Source organism: Alligator mississippiensis, chromosome 1, assembly GCF_030867095.1.
Source record: "Alligator mississippiensis isolate rAllMis1 chromosome 1, rAllMis1, whole genome shotgun sequence".
Taxonomy (NCBI): Eukaryota; Metazoa; Chordata; order Crocodylia; family Alligatoridae; genus Alligator; species Alligator mississippiensis.
The window spans coordinates 358,272,303-358,294,761 of record NC_081824.1 but is presented as its reverse complement, the minus strand read 5'-3'; positions in this window follow the sequence as shown (position 1 = coordinate 358,294,761).

Sequence of the window (22,459 nt, the reverse complement as noted above, 5' to 3'; positions counted from 1 at the left end):
GTGCTCAAAAGGGCATGTGTTAGAAATTTTGATCATCCTGCAATCTGCTCAAAGCTGTTAAAGTATGGATAATTTCACTCAATTTTCCAGTAGGTTTCTGCCTTGAATAAGTAAATAGTGGGTAATGGTTTGTGTCAAAGTCCTTGTAACACTCCATTAAACATAAAGCATGACAATCTGATCAGATGTCTCTTTTATAGTCAGAAACTGACTTGTGACTTTGGGAGTTACTCAGCTGCATCAGGTCACATCAGAAGTCTAGTCTTTTCATCTTCTAAAAATCCCTTATGGCTTTACATCTGACAAATTTTGAATCATAGCATCATGACCTCCCTTTTCAACCTGCATTTGATATAGTCCAAGTACTATTACTGCATGGGAACTAGAACACTATTCATCTATCAGAGACTATATTATAAAAAACCTTGTGTTTTAGTGATATTTCAAGCTTAAATCAGATTCCTAGACATTAGGTATTTCAATCCCCCAAAAATGAAATTACATTTGCACACTGTCAGGAATCTAACTTAAAATACACAATAACAAGGGGATTCTGATCTAAACTCGTGCTTGCCTTTTCAAAAGTTTTTATTCTATGCTTATATAAAAAAAAAAGAGGAGGGCAGGGAGAGAGAGTTGATTTAAATAATGCAAGGTGAGAGTCATAATCCACCATATTATATTCAACTCTAGCCAGCAGGACATGGAGATCATCAGTACATGAATTATACATATAATGTAATACATGCTTAGGATCTATAAATGTAACTACTACTCACCTCATGTTAAATCAGAGTATTGGGAACTGGTACACCAAGATTATGTCTCTAGCTCTGCCACAGGCCCCCTATGAGACTAATTATCATTACCTAAACTACAGAAGCATAGCATTCCACACTAACTTTTGGCCTTGAAAATCCTGAATGTATATTATTACTAGGGCTGTGTGAAGCTCTGGTTCACGATTCAATTCGGAGAAGATTCAGCCCGATTCAGAAGCCAAATCTCCAAATCCAACTCAAATTGCTAGAAGCTTAAAACTTTCTGAATTGAGTCAGAACCTCCGAATCAATTCTGAAAAAATTCGTCCATTCGGAGGGCAGTCTTTATGGGGAAACAGCAACTTAGAAGAGGGAAGAGGAGCAGGCAGGGAGGGGGAGCAGGTGGGGGAGGACTGATATCTCTAGCTAACCAGTGAGTGTGATTTGTCTCTGTCTGCCCTTCCGATCACAGTGTCTGGGGGAGGAACATAGAAACAGCATAAAAGCCTCTGTCTGCAGACTTGCTGTGCCTTTTGTGAGCTGGTTCTTAGTGAGCAACAGCGTCAGAAAGGTACTGGACTGCCTGGCTTGCTTCCTAGTCAGTCAGTTGCCTGCTCCTTTTTGTTCTTAGAAAGGATTGGATAGAATATAGCTTATCTTAGCTTAGTTTAACTTAGCTTGGCTTAGAATCTCTCTACTTAATACTTATCCAATTCATTTCTTTCAATTCATATTTGTTCTCTTTTTATTTATTTATTTATTTTTTTTGCAAACTTTCAAAAAAGAAAGCTCAGTATTTTCCCTGGCAGTGTGATCCATCACTGTGCAGGGAAGCACACATTACACACACTCACACAGATCATAAAAGAAGTCATATATTCATAGAAAAAGAGATTGTGTATAGTTAGCTATTACCAAGGATCCTGGTTTTCTCTGATTAAAAATTGCAAATTCTCTAATTAAAAACCCAAAATCCGTGATAAAAACTAAAGGCCCCCCACAGTCCCGCCCAGTGCTGCTGGTGCCCCGCACTCTCCCCCTCCCCCAGTTTCAACAGCCCTCCTGATGCCCCTCGCAACAGCCCCCCAGACCCACAGACATGCAGACACAGACACTGACACCCACCCCAGCAGGTAAGTGTGTGTGCGGAAAAGGGGCAGGGCAGGCCAGGGGAAAGGGAAGGTACTGGGGGCGTAGATCAAGAAGAGGGGAGTGTGCCTCTGTGCCCACCCCCAGGAGCAGGGCTAGGGGGTGAGGCAGGGGTGCCACTCTGTGGGCCACACACATGCCGGCCGGCCTGACAGGAGGTTCGCACATGGAGGCCACCACTGCAACTCTGTCACTGCACCCTGAGCTACCATCCCACGGCCACCTGCATGGCTTTGTGGACAAGTGGCACAGGGCACGGCAGTGGCAATGTGGTGGCAACCACTGTGTGTGGACCACATATGTGCCGCCTGGCCAGGGGGTGAAATGGGTTGCTTGCATGCAGCAGGATGCCCCACAACCAGCTGCATGGCTCCGCAGCAGTGTGGGATGGTGGCGGCTGCATGCAGGGTGGTGGGGCTCTGCGGGCAAGTGCTGCCATTGCAGAGCCATGCCCTTTGCCCCTGAACCCTAAAGGTAAGTGGGGCTTGGGAGCTGTGGGGCAGGGCTGGGGAAGATGGTTGGGGGCTGAGGGAGAGGGGGGTGCTGCTGGCCCCAGGCAGCACATCACAGCTGGGAGCAGGGCCAGGGGGTGAGGGCAGGAGTGCCCCTCTGCAGGGGGGCTGTGCAGACAAGCGATGTGGGGTGCAGTGTGGTGGCGCCCGCCATGTGCAGGCCACACACATGCTGCCTGGCCGCCTGCCCAAGGGAAGGGGAGAGGGAGGCTGGCATGCGGCTGGAGCACAGCTCCGTGGCTGGCTCTGCAGCCATAGCGAGGGATGGAGGCGAGAGGGGGGCAGGGGCTTGAGCTTGCATGCAGAGCTGCCTCTTACCTGGAGGCCTGTGATGGCAGTGATGGCTGCTGCCTACAAAACCTCCCACTGCTGCCATGGAACCATGCCTGGAGCTGTGCAGCCAGCAGAAGCAGTGCAGCATGGGGTGGTGGTGGCTGGGCAGCACGCAGCCATTCCTATCCCCACCACCACCCTGAGCCGGCTGCACTTTCACCATTATATGTTTATTTTGCCTTGCTTTGCTTGAGTTGGATAACATGTTATTATTGGCTAAAATTTGGCTTTAGTCTTTTTGCAGAGATTTATATACCACCAGCACAACAAAGATAGAAACATTTCCCTAAGATGCTTTAAAGATCAGTTTTATTACATGACCACCCCTACCACTTCAAATTGGAGCCCAGATTTCTGGTAGAGATCATTGTGCTTATGGAAGGGGCTGAGAGGAGGCAATCTTCTTTTAGTTTATTTGCTCATTGATGGAGAAAAAGTATTGGAGGCATGAGGACAAAGTCTATAAATAGTAGCATTAAAGTTCAGCTTATTTAGATATTCAGCAATTCAAGAAAAATAATAAAACTAATAATAAAGTGATTGAAAGTAATCTAGCCAAAGCTAGGAATAATAGTGCTAAGATCTCAGTTCTGTATTTTTGCTTCAGATAAAATGTTGTGATGTTGCAATTGTCTTTAGATTGAAATGTGTTAGCTGAGAAATACAATTCTGAGGTTGTGTGGGGGAGGCGGTGTGACTGTCCGGCTTTGCACTAGTGATGATCCAGGTATATGATAAAAGATGGCTGGTTTAGCATGAGATAGAAGTGACTGAACTGACTACTGTAATATGTGTGTTCCAGTGGCAGAGAGGTGCTTGTTGCTTGTCAGTTGCAAACTATTTATCCAAACGGGGACACACAATTAAAAGCATATTATTTGGGCCTTGTCAACATGTGAAAATAGCTCCAATTCCACACTTGGACAACTTAGTACAAATGAAGTACACTGCACACAACGGAATTCCAGGATTTGTCCCTTGGTTAGTTCAGTCATTGTAAATGCTGGCTTGACTTTATCTATTCATAGCAACCAGCACTGGTCCAATTACACCAAATGCTGAATCAGTACTATTCCTAAGTACAGATTAGATTTTAGGAAACTTTACAAATTTATTAAACTAATTGGTAATATTGTGTGTGATGCTGTGAGTCACCAGACCTTTGTTCTACTGAAACTAATTTATATCTTAAGTACTCTCTGCACTGAGATTTTAAAATAGCAACTTTCAGGTGCATGAATTGGCAAAACTGAAATCCTCAGTTACCACTAGTGAAGATGTAGTTTAGAAAAGGCTCAGATATTTTTTACCCCCCGCCTCCCCCTTGCCCCCATCCCTCACCATGGCTGCAGAGCCAGCCACGGAGCTGTGCTCTAGCCGCATGCCGGCCTCCCTCTCCGCTTTCCCTGAGCAGGAAGCTGGGCAGCATGTGTGCAGCCAGCACTTGGCGGGCACCACCACACTGCACCCCCCATCGCTTGCCTGCAAAGCCCCCCCCACAGAGGGGCACCCCTGCACTCCCACTCTGGCCCTGTTCCCAGCTGCGATGTGCCACCTGGGGCCAGCAGCACCCCCCCACTCACACCCCCCCCACTCCCTCAGCCCCCAACCAACTTCCCCAGCCCTGCCTCACAGTCCCACTTACCTCCATGCTCCAGGGGTGAAGGGCAAGTCTGAGCCTGAGCCCAGCCTTGGCTGCCTCAGAGGCTCAGGCCCCACCCTCCCCCCTCTCCCTTCCCCTCTGGACAGGGCTGGGGGTTTCCCGCCCTTTTTGCAATTGGCTCTTGCAGGCTGGAGCTGTGCCAGCCTGCAAGAGCTCTTTGCAAAAACTGGCTTCAGTTCTGGTGATGGGGTTAGCTGCTTGTTTGAATGTTCAAACCACTTTTCAGAGCGGGCCTATGAACTGCACTTCATCAGCCTCCTAGGTAGTAGGTATGGAAACTCATCAATATACACAGTGGAGTTCTGACACACTGTGACCTGCCAGACATCTGACTCCCCAGGCACCTCTGCACTTTTACCTGTGCTGCTACATCCCCCTTCCCTCCACCCCTGCCAGCCTGTCCCTCACCCCCTGATGCCTCCATTTCCATTTTCACTGACTGGCTTTCTTGCCTGCATTGCATGCCAGGCTGGCCTCTGGCTTCTTTACTATTCCTTTCATCCAGGACCAGGAGGCACACCCACTGCAGGTACCTCCTCAGCCTGACAAAGGGTTTTCAACCCAAAAGCTTCCTAAGATATATTTCTCTAACTCTTCCATTTTTTTCATAATAAACATATAAACATAAAAACACAAGATAAGCCATCACTCACCATGAGCAGCATATATCCAACACAACGTCTTTACTTCTTGCTGTCAATTCCTTTAGAAAAAGAAAGGCTCTGTGACAGTTTGGTTTGGCTACCTTAGATACTGCTGGTGCTACTGGTGCTGACTGCTGAGTCACCTAAATGATTTTTACCTGCTGCCATTTACAGTGGTGGACTGGTCTGAGGCTGTAGGGGAGGAAGGGACCTCACTGGGGCACTCTGCCATGTTGTGCAGAGGCCCCTGTGCTAGGAAGGGTGCACCTGAATACACACACACACACACACAGTGTCACCCACCCATGTCACGAATTTTTCCTGCCTGTGGCCAGAGGTGCACGGCCTCAAAACCCAGACTCCTTCTCACCTATCTCCTTGCCAGCTGGCAGGCTTTGTGGCTACAGCAAAGCTTAGCATGCCTGCAGTAGTTTTTTTTAACCCCCTGCACCCTAAGAGAGAGACAGTCTCACAAGCACCCATATCACAAGTTTTCCCTGTTAGCAGCCAGAGGTGCAGGGCCCCAGAATCCCCCTGCACCTATCTCCTTGACATCTGGCAGGCTTCATGGTCACAGCAGGGCCTGGCAGGCCTGCAATTTTCACCCCCCCCCCGTGCCTAAACACACGCAGTGTCACCTATGTCATGAGTTTTGCTTGTCAACAGTTTGAGGTGCAATTTCCCAGAAATCCATGCACCTATCTGCTTGAAACTTGTCAGGCTTTATAGCCTCCTCAGGGGTTTCTACTCCTGCAGTTTTCACCCCACTGTGGCTTAGCACACACACATGACATGAGTTTTGCTTTCACAACTTTGAGGTACAATTTCCCAGAAACCCCTTCACCTATTATGTTGAAGCTTGTCAGGCTTCATACTTTCAGAAGAGGCTACCATATCTGTAAGTTTCATCTTAATCAGCCAAAAAATGACAAAGTTATAGATATTTCATTGATTCCCCATTATACTCTATGGCCGAATCTCCGAATACCTCTGAATCGGCTTCAAATCTTCTGAAGCCGATTCAGCCAAATTGAATCGGAAAAGCGATCTGAATCTCCAAATTGAATTGTCAGCATATGAACTGACCAAATCTGAATCCAAATTGAATAGTTCCCTATTCGCACAGATCTAATTATTACTATTGGTAAAATCCTGAGATGATTACTTAGGGTTGGACCATGCCTTTCAGATTCTTTAAGTTCTTCCTGTGCATAATTTACCTTTTTTCATATAGAAGGTATGTTATCCTTCTCCAAAACTGTGCCACTTGTCCCAATCCCTTTCTCCCCAATTCTGCAACTGGCTTTTCACTCAGAAGGGTTCAAAACAGGGGGGCCCTAAGGGGGTCTGAGAGCCCCCCGTAAAAGATGAGAACCCCTGGCCCACCCCATGCCTTTCTAAGCAGCTCAAGCGGTACTGGTGGCAGCTTCTTTCAGTTTCCGGCTGCCACTGCCACAGACCCCCCCCCCCCCCCCCCAAACAGTCCAAGTGTAATTCAAACCCTGCCACTCAGCTGAGGTTCCACATAAGAAAAAAGGATGGGATGTAAATATGCTGTAGAAGAAGTGTGAGTGGAAAAGTGACTGTGGCATGACAAGAAGTAGGGGAGCACAAATCAACTTTCCTAGTACTCAACTTCTAAAAGAAAGTTAATAAAGCAGGCAGTAGAGTTTCTTCCATAGCAAGTGACTTATCTAAAATGTTTTCTGAAGACAGGCAACCATTAGCAAGAAGCAGGAACAGAGGTGAAGGCTAAATCCAGAGATGGTCCCACATTTTGGGTTTTGAGGACCTAGAGGGTTTATAGCCAGATCTGTGATTTATTTTTTTTTTCCAGAGACAAGGTGGGTCATAGCACAGCCCCTTTCTCTCATGAAATTTTGCCACATGACTCCCTTTGTGGTGTTTCCTCACACTTACATGGGTATTACTGTACAGGGAAAGATCATTTTTATTAAGCTTTGTCACGAGTGAGAGTTTACCTTAGCAAAGGCAGAATAAAATTATTAAAATCTGAAGTAAGTCCCCAGGGTTTGCTCATTGTTACTGGTATGTTCTGGGTTTCAGATCCTAAAGATAAGTGATATATATAGTTGTAATTTTTGTTTGAGAAAATCCAATAATCAGTCATTTGCAGTATTTGATATTTACTTAATGGCAATAATGTAGTTAAGTTTGAAACTTTCTCTCATTAAACATGATGCTCTTCAGTTAGAAGCCTGATTTTTTTCAGCCCACCCTCTCCCATCTATAACCATCCCTATAAATTTCATAATATCTGTATTTCCCTGGGATAAAATTATTAGGGATAGTTTAAGGCTTATTACAAGAGAAACTTCTGAGATGTGGGGATTTAAAAATGCCCTTCTTGTTAATAGTCCTAAGATTTTCCTACTACTTTTAGGCTCATTATTAGAGAAATAGCAGAGCAGCTGTAGTGCAGAGAGCAGCTCTGACTGCTGCTGTGATGACTGCCCAAAGGCAATACCTGGGGCTGCTGCCCCATTCACTCCTTTTCGTTTATGTTACTACTCATTATATCTCCAGAATAGATTTAAGTAGAATGACCGCACTTGATTTCTATGAAAGTGTCTACTGAGCAAAAATCTATTTCATAGGTTTTGAGAACATGTATTATAATTTCAAGAACCAGGTCTGCTTTCTTAAAATAATTAGTTCATTGAATTCTGACCTACACAGGCAATGTCCTCTGCACTCTGTCAACAGGGAATACAATCTATCTCACCTTCCTTAAAATCTCCTGAAAACTCTGCAGTCAAGTTCCCTACCCACTTCCTATTCAATATACCAATTCAAATTTGCTGCAGAATACGGTGTTCAATGGTCTAAGACTATTCACACTATTACAATTACTCCAGGTCCTCACAGATGCATGCTGGTGAGTGTGTTTACACATGCATTTGATCCAAGATAAGTTTACTTGCAAGTAAACTACTTGCGAGTAAATGCTGCCAGGCAGGTGTCAATGCATATAGGGACTAGGGAGCAGATTTGCTGCTCTTAGCACCAAAATCCCCGCAGCCCTGCAATGGGACCCTGCTGCCACCAAGGAAGCTTTAGGCTCCAGCTGAAGCTGCCAGCAGCCAGAAGCTCTCTTGAAAAGCCAGCCCCACTTTCTGGTTCCTGGCCAGCCATTTTCTTGGCCAGGAGCAGCATGCACAGCACAGGGCAGGGATGGGCAATTATTTTGGCTGGAGGGCCACTTAATGAGTTTTGGTGAGGTGTCAAGGGCCACAAGGGTAGCCCTGCCCCTTGACAGGTGCCCCAACCCCTGGTCACCATCCTGTGACTGGAAGTCTCAGCCCTAACCCCTGACCTTTGTCACCTGAAGGATCTCCCCTTGTCCAGGAAGTATTCCTTGGGGAGGGGGGGTGTTGCTTCTATATTGTGTATGGAGGAGTTGATGTGTGTGTGTGATTGGGGGAGTATGTGGTTGGTGGGGGTGTGGCTGTGTGGGGTGTGTGTGTGGGTGTGGTTGAGGTGTGAAGTGTATGGGACATTTGGGTGTGTGTGCAGCTATGGTGAGGGTGGGGTGTGTGTGGTGGGGTATATGTGTGGATGTGTGTGGGAATTGTGGAATATGTAGTTGGGGTGTAGGGTGTGTGGGACAGTTGAATATGTGCATGGGTATGGTGGGGATGTGAAGTGTGAGGGTGTGTGGGGTGTGGGTATATCTGTGGATGCGTGGGTGACATGAGGGGAGTGTGGGGTGTTTGTGTGGATGTGTGGGGGGTGTGGTATGTGTGGTTGGGTTGTGTGAGGCTGTTGGGTGTGTGTGTGGGTATGGTGGTGGGGTGGGATGTGTGAGAGGGTGGGGGGGTGTGGGGGGAGATGTAGGTGTGTGTATGGGGTGTGGGAATGGCAGGGTAAGAGGTGTAGGTGTATGTGTGAGTATGTGTGTAACAGGCTGTAGGTGGTGTGTGTGGATATGATGGGGTTGTGGTTGGGGTGTAGGATGTGTGGGACAGTGTTGGGTGTGTGTGGGTATGGTGGGGGGTGGTTGTGATGTGAGTAGGTTGAGTGGGAGATTTCCCTTCCGTGTGCTTTTTGTGACATGGCTGAGCCCAGGTCTCTGCAGGTGGGGGGAGGAGGAGAGGGATCAGCACTAGCTTCCTAGCTCACAAAGCACTACAAAGGGCAGGAAAGCAGCTGCCCCCAGTGGGCAGCAAGAGACACCCCTAGGAGAGGGGAGATGGGGACAGGTAGTTGAGCTTGGCACTGCTGGCTGTCTTGGTCTCTGTCCCACACCTGCCTAGTGGGGTTGCAGCTGAGCCTGTGCTAGCTCCTGCTGCTGCTGCTGCTCCCACCCTACCTGCCTATCCTGTGCCTGCCCAGCAGGGACTGGAGGAATCATTGTTGGAGGCTGGGGAAGTTCCCTGGACAGTGGCAGCAGCAACCCTGCCTGGAAGATCTTCCTGCTGGCTGGGGCTGGCACCCTCTGGCAAGGGAGGCTGGGAGTGTAGCAGACACTGCCCTAGATGGAAGCGGGAGGGACTTGGCCCCATGCAAAGCACAGCAGGGGCAGTCACTGGCCACCATCTCCTCATTGGGGATCCCACCTAACTACTCCTGCCCTGCCTTATAGAGCCCTACACTAGCCAGATGATACCCCATCAGGTCCACTTTAACCATTGCCTGAGTCAGACCCACTCCTTGGAGGAGTGCACCTTTGGCCACCTCAAGGGACACTGGCATACCCTTACCACCCACCTTGAGTTCACCAAGGACAACTGCCCCTGGGTCGTTGTCATATCCTGCATGATACATAACATCTTTGAGGTCTGGGGAGAGCCTTTCTGTGAGGCCTGGGCAGATGAGATGCAGTGGGTGGAGTCTACCTGGCAGTGGGAATACCATCTGCAGTGGCAATACCAGTGGAAGGCCTCCCCCAACACCCCTGGAAAGCTGCACATCCACCACTGAGGGACAGGTCACTGGGTACAGGAGGCCCTGGCCGATCACCTCCTCCTGCCTCACCATTGTAGCCCACCTGGACTGCTGCCCACATCCACACCCCACCTACCCCTAGCAACAGACTCACTGCAGACACATCTCACAAGAACAACAGTTTTTATTCCACTTACATCAAACAGACACCCCTCCCGCTTCCCTCCCTAACAAACAGAGCCCCCATCCCCCTTGCCTTCCCAACAGAGCCTCTCCACTGCCCACCCACCCCCACCAACAATTAAATACCCACTTGTGCAAGTTATTTACAAAGTGCTTTGTGTGCTGTACCAGTGTGGGGGGGCAAGGGGTGGAGGCACCTAGAGAATAGAGCCCCGGGACAAGTGGCCAGCATCCCAGCCTCTGGCTGTTCCCCTGTAAATGCAGGACCTCCTCCCAGGCCTATGTAGGGGGCCTGCTGCTGGGTGGTGGATGGGTGCCAGGGGTCAGGTGGGATTAGAGTTAGGGGCCAAGTAGTGGGCAGCACAAAGGCAACTGCCAGGGCCAGAATGGTGTCCAGCAGTCATTGTCTGTGGCCTGCCCTGCTCAGGCCAGGATCATGTTCTGTTCCTGCAGCACCATCAACCACTCACACTCCAGTGCCAGGAGTTGAGTCCGGAACTCCCAGTCTGCCTGGTCCCGTGGATCTTTGTGGATGATTTCCTCCATCTGTGAGGCCCATGAGTCCTCCAACTGGTCCCCCAGTGCCACCACCAGCCACTCCAGGAGGATGGTGTGGTTCTGGGTCTGCCTGTGGCAGAGGTGGTGCATCCACAGTGCCCCAGCTGTGGGCAGCACTGACTCTGACCCAGCACGAGTTCATAGCAGGTAGATCCTGTCTGACTAACCTTGTTTCTTTTTATGACCAGGTTACAAAATGCTTAGATGCAGGGGACAAGGTAGATGTCATCTACCTGGATTTTAAGAAGGCCTTTGATATGGTATCTTATCGTATTCTCATAAATAAACTGAGCGGCTGTGACATAGATGATTACACGGTCAGGTGGGTGGCAAATTGGCTAATGGGATGCACCCAGAGAGCTGTGGTAAGCAGGTTGGAATCAATCTGGAAAGATGCCAGCAGTGGAATTCCCCAAGGTTCAGTCCTTGGATGAGTTCTGTTCAATGTCTTCATCAGTGGCTTGGATGAGGGCATGGGCACTCTGTCCAAATTCATGGATGACACCAAATTATGGGGTAAAGTAAACACACTAGTGGGCAGGGAATGAATCCAGGCAGATCTGGACAGGTTAAAGAAGTGGGCAGAATAGAATAGGATGCAATTCAACAAGGACAAAGTGCTGCACCTAGGGAGAAGGAATCACCAACACACTTACAAGCTGGGGGATGACCCTTTCTGCAGCACTGTAGCAGAGAGGGATCTCAGAGCTATAGCTGACTCCAGGATGAAGATAAGTCATCAATTTGATGAAGTGATCAGTAAAGCTAACTGCACTTTATCATGCATCAGCAGATGCATCACAAACAAGTCCAGGGAGGTGATACTTCCCCTCTGTGCAGCACTAGTGAGGCTGCAGCTGAAGTATTGCATCCAGTTCTGGGAGCCGTATTTCAAGAGGGATTTGGGTAACCTTGAGAGGTTCCAGAGGAGGGCCACTCATATGGTTAGGGGCCTGCAGGTAAGGCCCTATAAGGAGAGACTGAGGGACCTGAATCTCTTCAGCCTCCTCAAGAAAAGGCTGAAAAGGGATCTTGTGGCCATCTACAAATTAATTGAGGGGGGACATCAAGGGATAGGAGACTGGTGCCGCTGGTGGCTGGCGGTGTCATGGGCTTCTGTACAAAACACAGCTGTAGCCTGAGTCCCAGGGTGCAAGAATCTTGATTAGGTGTCATATAAAGGGCATGGACTTGCAGAAACTCATAGACTGATGATTGTGGTTGCTCACAGTGTCCCACTGTGCCTACAAGGCCTTGACCTTTATGCGGCACTGCCATGCCAACTGGTCATAGCCACACTCCCGCATCCAGCCTGATGGCCCCTCATACATGTGGGTATTGGAGCACCTGCCTCACACAAACTGGTGCTGCACCTCTGCCTCATCCCACAGTGACATGAGGTCTCCAGTCTCTTCCTTGCACCAGTTGGGGCCCCACATGGCAGGCATAAGAGTAGATACAGGCATCAGCTGGGAGGATACCATTGGAGGATACCATTGGGGATCCCACACCAGTTCTCAGGGCCTCATTGCAGCTGTCCCTGTGCTGCCAGGCCTGGGAAGCTGCCTGCAGTGCCCAGTACAGGGGCATGGTGCAGGACTGGCAGCCAAGCAACAGATGCAATGCACCACAGCACCTGCAGGCTCTGGGCAGGCTGCTGGGGGAGAGCTGCAGGCAGGGGGAACTGGCCCTCCCAGCCAGAAGCTGCTTGCAGTTGTGCCTGGGGGCTGGCAGGCCTTGCAGGAGGCTGCAGCAGCCTGTAGCAGCCTGCAGGCCTGGATGGCTTGGGCCTGGCATCCGCACAGCACTGCAGTGCCAAGCAGTAGCGCTGGGGTGCAGGCAGGCTGGTGGGACTAGCCTGCATCCTGCCCAGAGGGACACAGGGCCTGAAGTCACCTCAGGCTTCCTGCTGGTATGCCCCAGGACTCAAAATGCTTGAAGTTTTTTAAAAGCTTGAGGTGGGGGCTGCCATAGAGGTAGCGCATAATCTGGGGCAGGACAGGCTCCTGTCCATGGGGCTAGCCTCAGGCTGGCCCCCTACTGTCAGGGCTGACCTGGGAGCAAATTTGCTCAAGAGTCATGCCAACACATGCGTGACTGTGTGTGCAGTAACTAATGATTATAAAATTGATACCTGCATTTGCAGGTACATGCAGATGTGCACATTTACTGCACAGTAAACTAGGCCACTGCACAGTTAAGCACCTCATGTAGACATGCCCAGTAGGGCTGTGCAAAATTTCACTGGCAGTTTTGTTTTGATGTTGTTTTGACTTGTTTTGAGCTTGAATCAGCCTCAAAATGAAACGAGGCAGGTTGAAACGCTTCAAAATTTTCAAAACATTTCAAGTTTTGAAGCTCAACTTGGGCTTGCCTGCAGGGAAACAAAAACTAAAGTAAGGAGAGGGAGGGAGAAGAGGGGGAAAGGGAGGGGAAGGAGTGCTCTCATTATTGACTGTGTAGCTGGCCAGTGACTGTTATCTTTCCCTGAGGTCCCTTCCAATCCCAGTGCTCTGGGAAAGGGATGGAAAAACTGCATGAAAGGCATCATTGTTTGAACTGCCCTGCTTTCTGCCTTGGTGTCAGTTGAGTGAGGGCACACCTTAACACACACACAGTGTCACCCACCCACATCACAAGTTTTGCCTGTCAGCAGCTAGAGGTCCAGGGCTCCAGAACCCAGAAGCCCCTGCACCTATCTCCTTGAAAGCTGGCAGGCTTTGTGGCCTCAGCAGGGGCTACCACCCCACTGTGGCTTAACACATACACATGACATGAGTTTTGCTTTCAAGACTTTAAGGTGCAGTTTCCCTGAACCCCTGCACCTATCTCCTTGGAGCTTGGCATGCTTCATGCCCTCAGAAGGGACTACCATTCCTGCAAGTTTCATTCCAGTCAGGCTAGGACTGACAAAGTTATATGCTGTTTTGAGCATCCCCATTATAGCCTATGGGTGAAATGTTGAAACAGTGTCGAAATGGAGAAACTGTTTCAACGAAACAAAACAGAACAGTGGTTTTGAATCAAAACGAAATTTGAAATGAAATGCTGTTTCACCAAAAGGTCAAAACAGAAGTCAAAATGAAACGGTGCAGTTTTGCACAGCCCTAATGCCCAGTATTATGGAAATATTTAGTACTCTTTTCAGGAAAATGAAAAGACATCTGCATGTTCTCTAAATCCATGAATATTTGAAAAGTATTTGGTTGTTCTGTAGGTATGGGGATAAGGTTAACATCATTACAGAGACCTTCACTGTGCAAAACTTTGGAACATTACGTGTGTCTGGGAAAAATGAACCTTGATTTCAGAGCAACTCAAAGCAGTCTTCCGTCACTGAGCTGCTGATAAGATCAAATGCCATTTCCTGTCATTCTTAGTTTAACCCTGGAACTTTTGGAGATTTCCCTAAAAGCTTTGTTCCTGAAATAGGGTTGATATTTTTTTTAAACCAGTGATCATAATAAAATATATTTAATGCAATGTGTTTAAAATTTACATAATAACTGTCAATTGTTTTCCAAGTTAGTCTTTCTTATTTAATCAAGAATGTATTTATGGAACATATGTTTGTGTTGGAATGTGCTTTATCCTTTACTTACCTCTGTCTCATCTGGCCGGAGTTACTGTAAAGTTAATGGACAGATGCACTTTTTAATCAAATTGAAAGAATAATAATATTATCCAGTAAATCCAAATTACCAGTTCAAATCCCCGCTATAGAATAGGAACCATTAGTATTATTAAGCCTGTGTAAAGAAAACACCATTTTTTCATTTAGTAGAGTGGCAACATTTTCTCAGAAAACAGTTAGCTTTCCTGGCTTAAGATTTTGATCTAAACTAAAAAATGAAGGGAAATGTAGTCTGAATTAAATCCTTTTAAACATCTACAAAATATAACAGGAACCTATTGTATCTTGGGATTTGAAATTCTTACACCTATTTTCCAGTAGACTGCAAAGACAAACCTGAGACCAAATATTTGGTGTAACTTGAGTTTTGCCTATATCCTTTCTTCTTGTTGGTTAAAAAAGAGGCTGCTGTAATTATACCCTAGAGAAAAGATATTTTTTTACAAGGCACCAAACCAGGTGCATGGGAGCTTTCGCTAAGAACAATCAGCTATAAACTGAGGTCTGCATGGTAGGTCTGTGTGCTGTTTGGGTCTCTTCCAAGCATAAAACAGATAACAATCCACTCAGCTACTTGGTATAGTTAATATTCAATGAATTGTTACACAGCCTCAAGGAAAAGGTTTCATATAACTCTCACAACAGTATTTGTTAGCAGACCAATTATGAATGTATACAAAAGCAAATAGAATAAGGAAAACGGCATTTAGTAGTACTGCAGTAAAATATTTATGAACCTCTGGGACAATCACTTTGTAGTATGAAATAGAATTTACTTTTAGGCAGCAAGTTTGCCTATTGCCATCACACTGTGAGGGGATTGTTTCTCATAAGTTTATTTACTTTTTAACAAAGAAATTAATCTTTATCTTTCTTTCTTTTTTTTTTTTTTTCTTATTTGATCACCCTACTTCTGGAACTAAATAACTATAAACACATAGATTCAAAAGCCATCTGAAAAAAAAATTAGAGGAATAGCTGGAGATTTTTAATTTTGACTCCAAATTCCAAAGAGTAATATTCATACCTGTATGCAGGGCCAGCACACTATAGATGTACCAGTGCTATTTGTGCTCCATGCTGGTGCTCTGCACTGGAGTGAATTTCATCCTTGAGACCTTGAAATAGAAATGAAATTTCACACATAGTGCACCCATCTTATCGTCATAGCCCCGAATCATCACGGCAACATATGATGAAAAAGGACTGTGCACTAATCTAAAGTAAAACTTGGTTTATCCCAGTAGTACCAGCAGATCACCAACTGAGTTTCATTATGATCAGTTTTCTTTAGCACTTCAATTCTCTCCACTATTTTACAGTTTATTTTACCACTAAGCTCACATTTTTCAAATGGCCGCTATCCACTCAATGTTTTAGATTTATCATAGGCCATGAATCTGATCTTAGACAAAACTTGAAAATAAAAACTAAGCAATTTCATAAGGTAGAATCACCTGAAGTTCAGTGGTAAGGGACAGGGACTGAGTGATTATTATGCACAGGAAAAGATTTTGCTCCTGAAGTGATACTTAAGAGCACCTGACTGCACTTAGATCTTTTAAAAAAATTTAAATTATGGATCAAATTATACCAGTATAAAGCATGACAGTCTGAACATAGAGACATGTACTGAACATACTGAAATCCCTCTTTCTCAGAAGCTTTGATTCTCCATAAGGTAAAAGTTTTGTGCATGAGGTAATAGAGTTGTGCATGAGATTTTCATATGAGCCTTTCATACAAAAGGTTCCAACTTGGTTTGTCTCTAGATAAATTGTAATATATAGATTAAATAAATGCCAATAATAACAATAAAAATAACAATATGGAACACTAAGCTTAGACTGGAAAGTCTCACCTAATTGCTAGTAATATATTTATTTATTCAAATATGTCTACTTAAAACTAGGTTGGAATTCGAGGTATAAGACCAAATTCAGTTTACCATTTTGCTCTTCGCACTGTGAAAACCTCTTGCGCAATTAAAAGGTAGTGTCACACATGGAAGCCATGCTAATAGGAGGTCAGAAGAGTGGTGGAATGATAGAAACAGCATTGAAGCTAAAACCTATTACCTGAAAAGCTCTTTCAAGAGCAATTTTCAGGCAGGTTCACTGTGTTTTGAGGGTGGAAGCTAGCAGTAGCTAAGTATAGAACTGAGATGGAGGAAATTCATAATTCCACAAGGTGGAATTGCAACATGCAATACACAGAACCTAGAGAGGTTTTCTTCCTCACTGGAAAAAGTGTGATTCATCTCATTTTAAGTAAAATGTTAAAAAAGAGCGCAACAGGTGGCATTTACAGCTAGAAATTGAGTTTTGAAGAAATATGTGTCACAACCCAAGGGTGTGATTTTGTTTTTGTGTGTGCTTTGGCACCACTGAATTATTTTCCCGCCGTTTTGGAGCTTTCTTTGCAGGGTGCATTTCTTCTTTGCAGCACAGAGATGCACGGTGCAAAGAGTTCCCGCCATTTGTATTAGAATTCGAGCCCCATTATTGGCTTGTGTTAAAATATTCCCACGTGGCGGCTAGCAATTGGCTTGCTAGCTGTATAAAAGGCTTGGGTGGTTTCCGCCCAAGTTGGAGAACTCCGAGGAGAACCACGCAAGGGAGGACTGCATGAACATCAGGAGGAGGAGACTTCACGTCTCGTGAAGATCTCTAAGCGCTGCGGAGCCTATTGGACCCAGAGTATTCAAAGAAGGCAACAGGGGTCTGATCAGCCTCTAGCCTCTCCCCGTCACTGAGCGCAATCCTCGACGTATCCCTCTTCCCTGCACGCAAAAGGATCCATGGAGCCTCGACAACTCTGTGGGAGTGATCCGAGTACAGTCTGAGTCCTCAAACTGGAGATTTAAGCTGAGCTTTGCCTGGGAAACTGTCCAGCCTACACCGCGACCATCTTCGGTGTAAGTAAACAATCTTGAATCAACCATTACGAGTCCGTGCCTAATTCTAGCGTGTCGCCTGCTTTCTCCGACCCAGCGTGCCCGGGCTGCTGGCCACAGCCCGTGGCGCAAAAAAGGGCCCGGATCGCTCCCGGCCCGCACAATATGAAAACCGTATAGTGCTCAGACAATTAGAAGTAATCTCTCCAGATCAAGTTGTGTGGATCCAAAGGGCACGTCCAGATGAACGTGCATGTGCAGTATATGGTGCCACAGACCCACCTATGGCACCACATACAGCATACACTACACATGCAGGTGTTCCCTGCACTGGTAATTTGCAGTTCTTGAATTCTGGGACTTGCTAAATAAGTTTCTTATTCACTGTATTCACATCCTTCATGATTTTATAATCTGTACAAAGTCTGCACCCCGCCCCGTTTCAGTCTTCTCCTTTCCAAACTGAACAGTCTTAGCCTTTTCAATCTCTTCTGGAATGGCAGCTATTCTAGATACTTGATCACTTTTGCCCTTCTCTGTACTCTGGCTGGGTGCATCCGGACTAGCGTGGAAGTGTGGTGCTATAGACCCACACTGCACACACTGCACATGCAGACATTCCCCGCACTGCTAATTAGCAGTGTGGTGTGGGGGTGAGGATTGACACCAGGAGCTACCATTGTCAAAAAAAGCCTGCACCTAAAAGAAGCGGAGTAGTGCACATGTCGGCAGTGTGCACCACCTGAAACCAGAGCCTGGCTGGCCAAAGCCACACTTTGGCTACAAGCCAGGCTCCCTGTACCTGGATCACCATAGCTGCAGCCCCAAGAGGTCCCCAGGACCCCAGGTAAGACTTCTGGGACCAGCCCAGGCACTGGTCCCAGTCTCCCATACCTCACCCAGGACAATGTGCTGCACTCCAGAGCATGCACACATGGGCATTTCCCAGGAAAAAGTAGCAGCAACACATATTGTGCCTGTGATATTTGTCCCTGGGGAAATGCACATTCCCACTTATAGGGACATGCCCAAACAAGCCAAATATGAAAGTTTTACTATCAACTTGGGAGGGAAATGAGTTGGACTGAATGTAGTGTCATTTTCATGGCTGTGGTATTATCTATTGGTAGATAATGGTAGCTAATACTCCAGAGCTAGATATATAGCTCCTATCATAAACACTGAACTCAGTCACAGTATATATCTGCTTGCAGGGCTAAAGTGGACAGATACATTTTAATTTTAATATTTATTTTGTGGAAAGAGCAGTCATATATGATACCATATCACAGCTTAACAATTTAGCAACTAATAACAATTCATAGCATCTGGTAAAGCATTGCACCAACTCCTGAGTGTCTGAACTTGGATAGCTAACTGAGCATTCAGGTTGTTAAAGCAAACTGTAGCTTGCTAAATATGGTTTGTATGACAGCTTTTAATAATGTTCTCCAAGTTCTTGTTGATGGGCAACAGTTGGTTAGAATACAAGTAAAAAAAATGTTCTTTGTTAGATGTATAAGCACCCCGTCCCATGAGACCCAGAATACACGTATTAAATATAACACTTTATGACTATGTATAATGCGAATTTGTTCAAAGGCAGAAGAAAGGAACTCTACAAATAAATAGCCTCCATTACCATTAAGAGGGGAGAGAGGAGAGGATGGTAGTATTGAGTGACATTAAATAACTAAACAATGGGGAGAAATAGAAGCAATCTGCAGTGTCCTTTGGTGAAGCTGTCTAACCAAACAAGCCAAATGTGGAAATTTTGCAATCTTTCATTCTTTAAGCACCCTAAATTTCAAAATTGAGTCAATGGTTTGTATGCACTGGATGCCTGCTGTTAGTAGTGATGAAAACTGTTTACTGGTCAAATATTGCATCCTTTATTATTGTGCATTGCTTGATTCCTCTTCAGTAATTGTTTACTGAAATGTAGCGAGCATAGTAATTTACTCTTTAGTTAGGGTCCACTGTCCATTTGCTTCAATATTTATTTCATTTAGAATAACAATCAATAGAACAAAGCTATTGCCTAAGATCATCTCTTCATGCAAATAGCATGCAAAATCATCAAGTAAATGAAAATAACCAGCAAGCACTGTCAAGCTCCACAGTGTCATTTCAAATTAATCTCTGTAAGCAAATTTAGACTTTATATTAATAAAAACAATAGCTATAATAAATATTTTCCCTTTCTTTTTCCTCAGCAAAATGAAAACAGTGACAGCACAATATCTAAAATGCCAATTAATATAAACAAGAGAAAAAATATTCAGAAGGTAAGATAAAACAGCTTTCTATTGCTTATTTGTGGTACAGTGTATGAGCAATGCAGTAGCTAATGTACATACCCATTATATTGTCTAAGACACAAATGTGTGCTCTGTAGCAGGAAATCCCTGCCCAACTGATAAGAAAAGAGGACTATTCGGCAGTTTTCAACAAAGTTGTTAGCAAAGTTAAAATTGGGTTATCATTCATTACAGTGTAGTTTTGTTTAGCTTATTGTATTTTGAATCCTTAAACAAAAAGTATCAGGCAGCTTTAAATAACTATTTTTCCAATGTGTGTGGAATAGTAAACTTTGTTTAAATATTTAATATAGTATAGTGGAGTTCATTTATTTTCTGTGTTTAAGTTCCCAGTTTCTGGGCTATTTAAAACATTTACTATATTTCCATACAAAATAATTTGATGATCAGGGAAAAACAAATATCTATAAAAAATAAATAATATGTATATTGCTTTAAAATACAAAAAAGAAAAATAGCAGAAAAGTTAATGAATTTGGGTCAACCATGAATTCAATTTAATAGCTATTTTTGATTTGGAGTGCATCACTTTTAATGAAACTGCTCAATTAATTTTCAGTAATAAATAAACTTTAAATAGAAAGTATACTACCAAGGTGGCCTAATGGTTAATATTCAGCCTAAGGAATCATTTAAAATTAATTTGGTGCTGCTCTTCCCATACAAAACAGTGGTCAACATCACAAAATCCCTGCACATAAAGTGTAACAACAAACTATACTTGCTATGAATCCTAGAAATCAGAAAGCCTGAGGACAGATTTATTTGCTCTCTTCAAGTCTGAGTCAGAGTAATGCCCAAAGAGGTATACCCAAACACTTTATGGATTGAAAGGAAGTGAAGGTAGGTGTACAGGTATAAATCATACATCAAGTTGCTGGGAGAATTAATGAAGTGGAGTGATTGATATTTTAGCTTATAACTTTTTAATGTTCTTCATATTGCAATTTATATTAGCTTAGACTCCATAGACAGTTGCAAAATGGATAAAAGTAGCTATACATGATTGTAACCGAGTATAAGGGAGTTAATATAAGTTGAATTGGGCATTTTGTGTTCACATGGTTGCTTTTGTAAGAATTTCTAATACAGGAGAAGTGATAAAATATGATCTTTGCTATTTGCAAGTGTATCAATCCTAAAATATAGGGTTTTCCTTATGCCCTGGATTTTAATGTTACCAAAGGCTTACTAGTATAACCTCCCATAGAAATCATGGCAAACTCCCTCACTTGTACGTAGACCTGGGTGCACTGGTGCATTTGCACCCTTTGATTCCTGGTCCACCCAAAGTTTAAAGTGAACTGCGTGGCAGTGGCATTTCTAGTCAGGCACTGCTGAAGGAGTCATTTAACTCCATGGCTCATTATCATCTATCTGATCCCTTCTAAACTCTTCATCCCAAGGTATTAATGACCTCTCTTCTTTTTTTAACGGTCTTGATGTTACATTACTGAAGCTATCCTTTGTTCTGCAATTCTGCTGTTAGCTACCCTGGTACTAAAGCTCCTATTTCACAGCCCTGCAGATTGCTTTTAACTCAATGAATTTATATTTGTTTTTCTTCAATTTTAAACTGAATTATACAGCCCCAGGTCCCTAGCATATTAGTAAAGCTTCTAGTTGTTTTTTAACTGGAGAAAAATGTGTGTTTTTTTTTATGTGATGATGCACCTCATCATGTGTACCCTACTTTTCAGAATTCTAGATGCTCCAAACTGCCTAACTCTAGAAGTTATTGTTTATTTTGCAACAATGGGCACATACCCATATGGCGCCATTGTTACTGCATTGTCAATACAAATATAGGACAAGAAATAATGGACAAAGGTAAAACAGTTATGATAAAAAGTCATGACATGGACACTGTCTAGAGTTTTGTAAGTACCAAGGAAGACATGATTTTAAGGATGGATTTTATGAGGAGCAAAATAGTGAAGCTTGCCAGGTGGGTAGATATCTTCATATGAGGTGACACACTGACCTTTTGCTGGTCCACTGAACAGCAATGATATTTTTTTTTTCCTATTTAGAGCCATCTGTTCTCAGTTTAATCAGTTACATTTGCTTCGTCTAGACTTGAGGTCAGATCCAAAGAATTTCCAAGTTAGCCACAATGATGCATAACTTTTAGCTAATTAAGCATGGATTCAAAAAAGGATTTACATGCTCTAGTTGCTATTTAGTGCAAATCATGTGTCTTTTCTCTAATGTATGATTCAGCAAAATCTTGCCTAAATGTTTATGCACAAATGAATGCTTTCCGTTGCATATCAGTCTTTTCTAGTGCTTAGGCAAGAATAGACATAAGCATTTGAAAACTTAGCTATTGTGCATATTCAGTGACTCTGATATGCACTTTAGTATCTGAATCCTGCCTAACACTGTTTGGGATTTGCTAACTAGTCATCCTCATGGGTGAGTTCCCTGGGAAGACTAATTTATTAGATATAGCTTGAGTAAACCCAGCAGAGAACAAAGATTTTTTGCCAATAAACTAGTGACTTTGCCAATAGCTGAGGGCACTTGTCCAGGATTTTGATCCCTAAGTTTTAGGCCCCCATCAGCCTGAACAGCTTTGAGCCCACACCTCCCATTTCCCAGGACAGTGTCTTAGTTACCATGTTATAACAGCTAGATTAGGCTGAGGGCACCATCTTCTACCCCAACTCCTGTTCAAGAAGGGCTACAAGAAAGACAAGAATGCAAAAGTCACAGGACCGAAAGGAAAGCAATTAAATGAGCGCCTGACTTGATAGCCTGACTTAAAAACAGGTTTTACTGGGACTGCTTAGGCATTTTTCACTAAATAGCTGTTATATAAAATACAGCCTTAGAAGCAGGGGCTGAACCCAGGCCACCCTAATGGTTGGAGATCCAGGAAGTGCAATATGCTT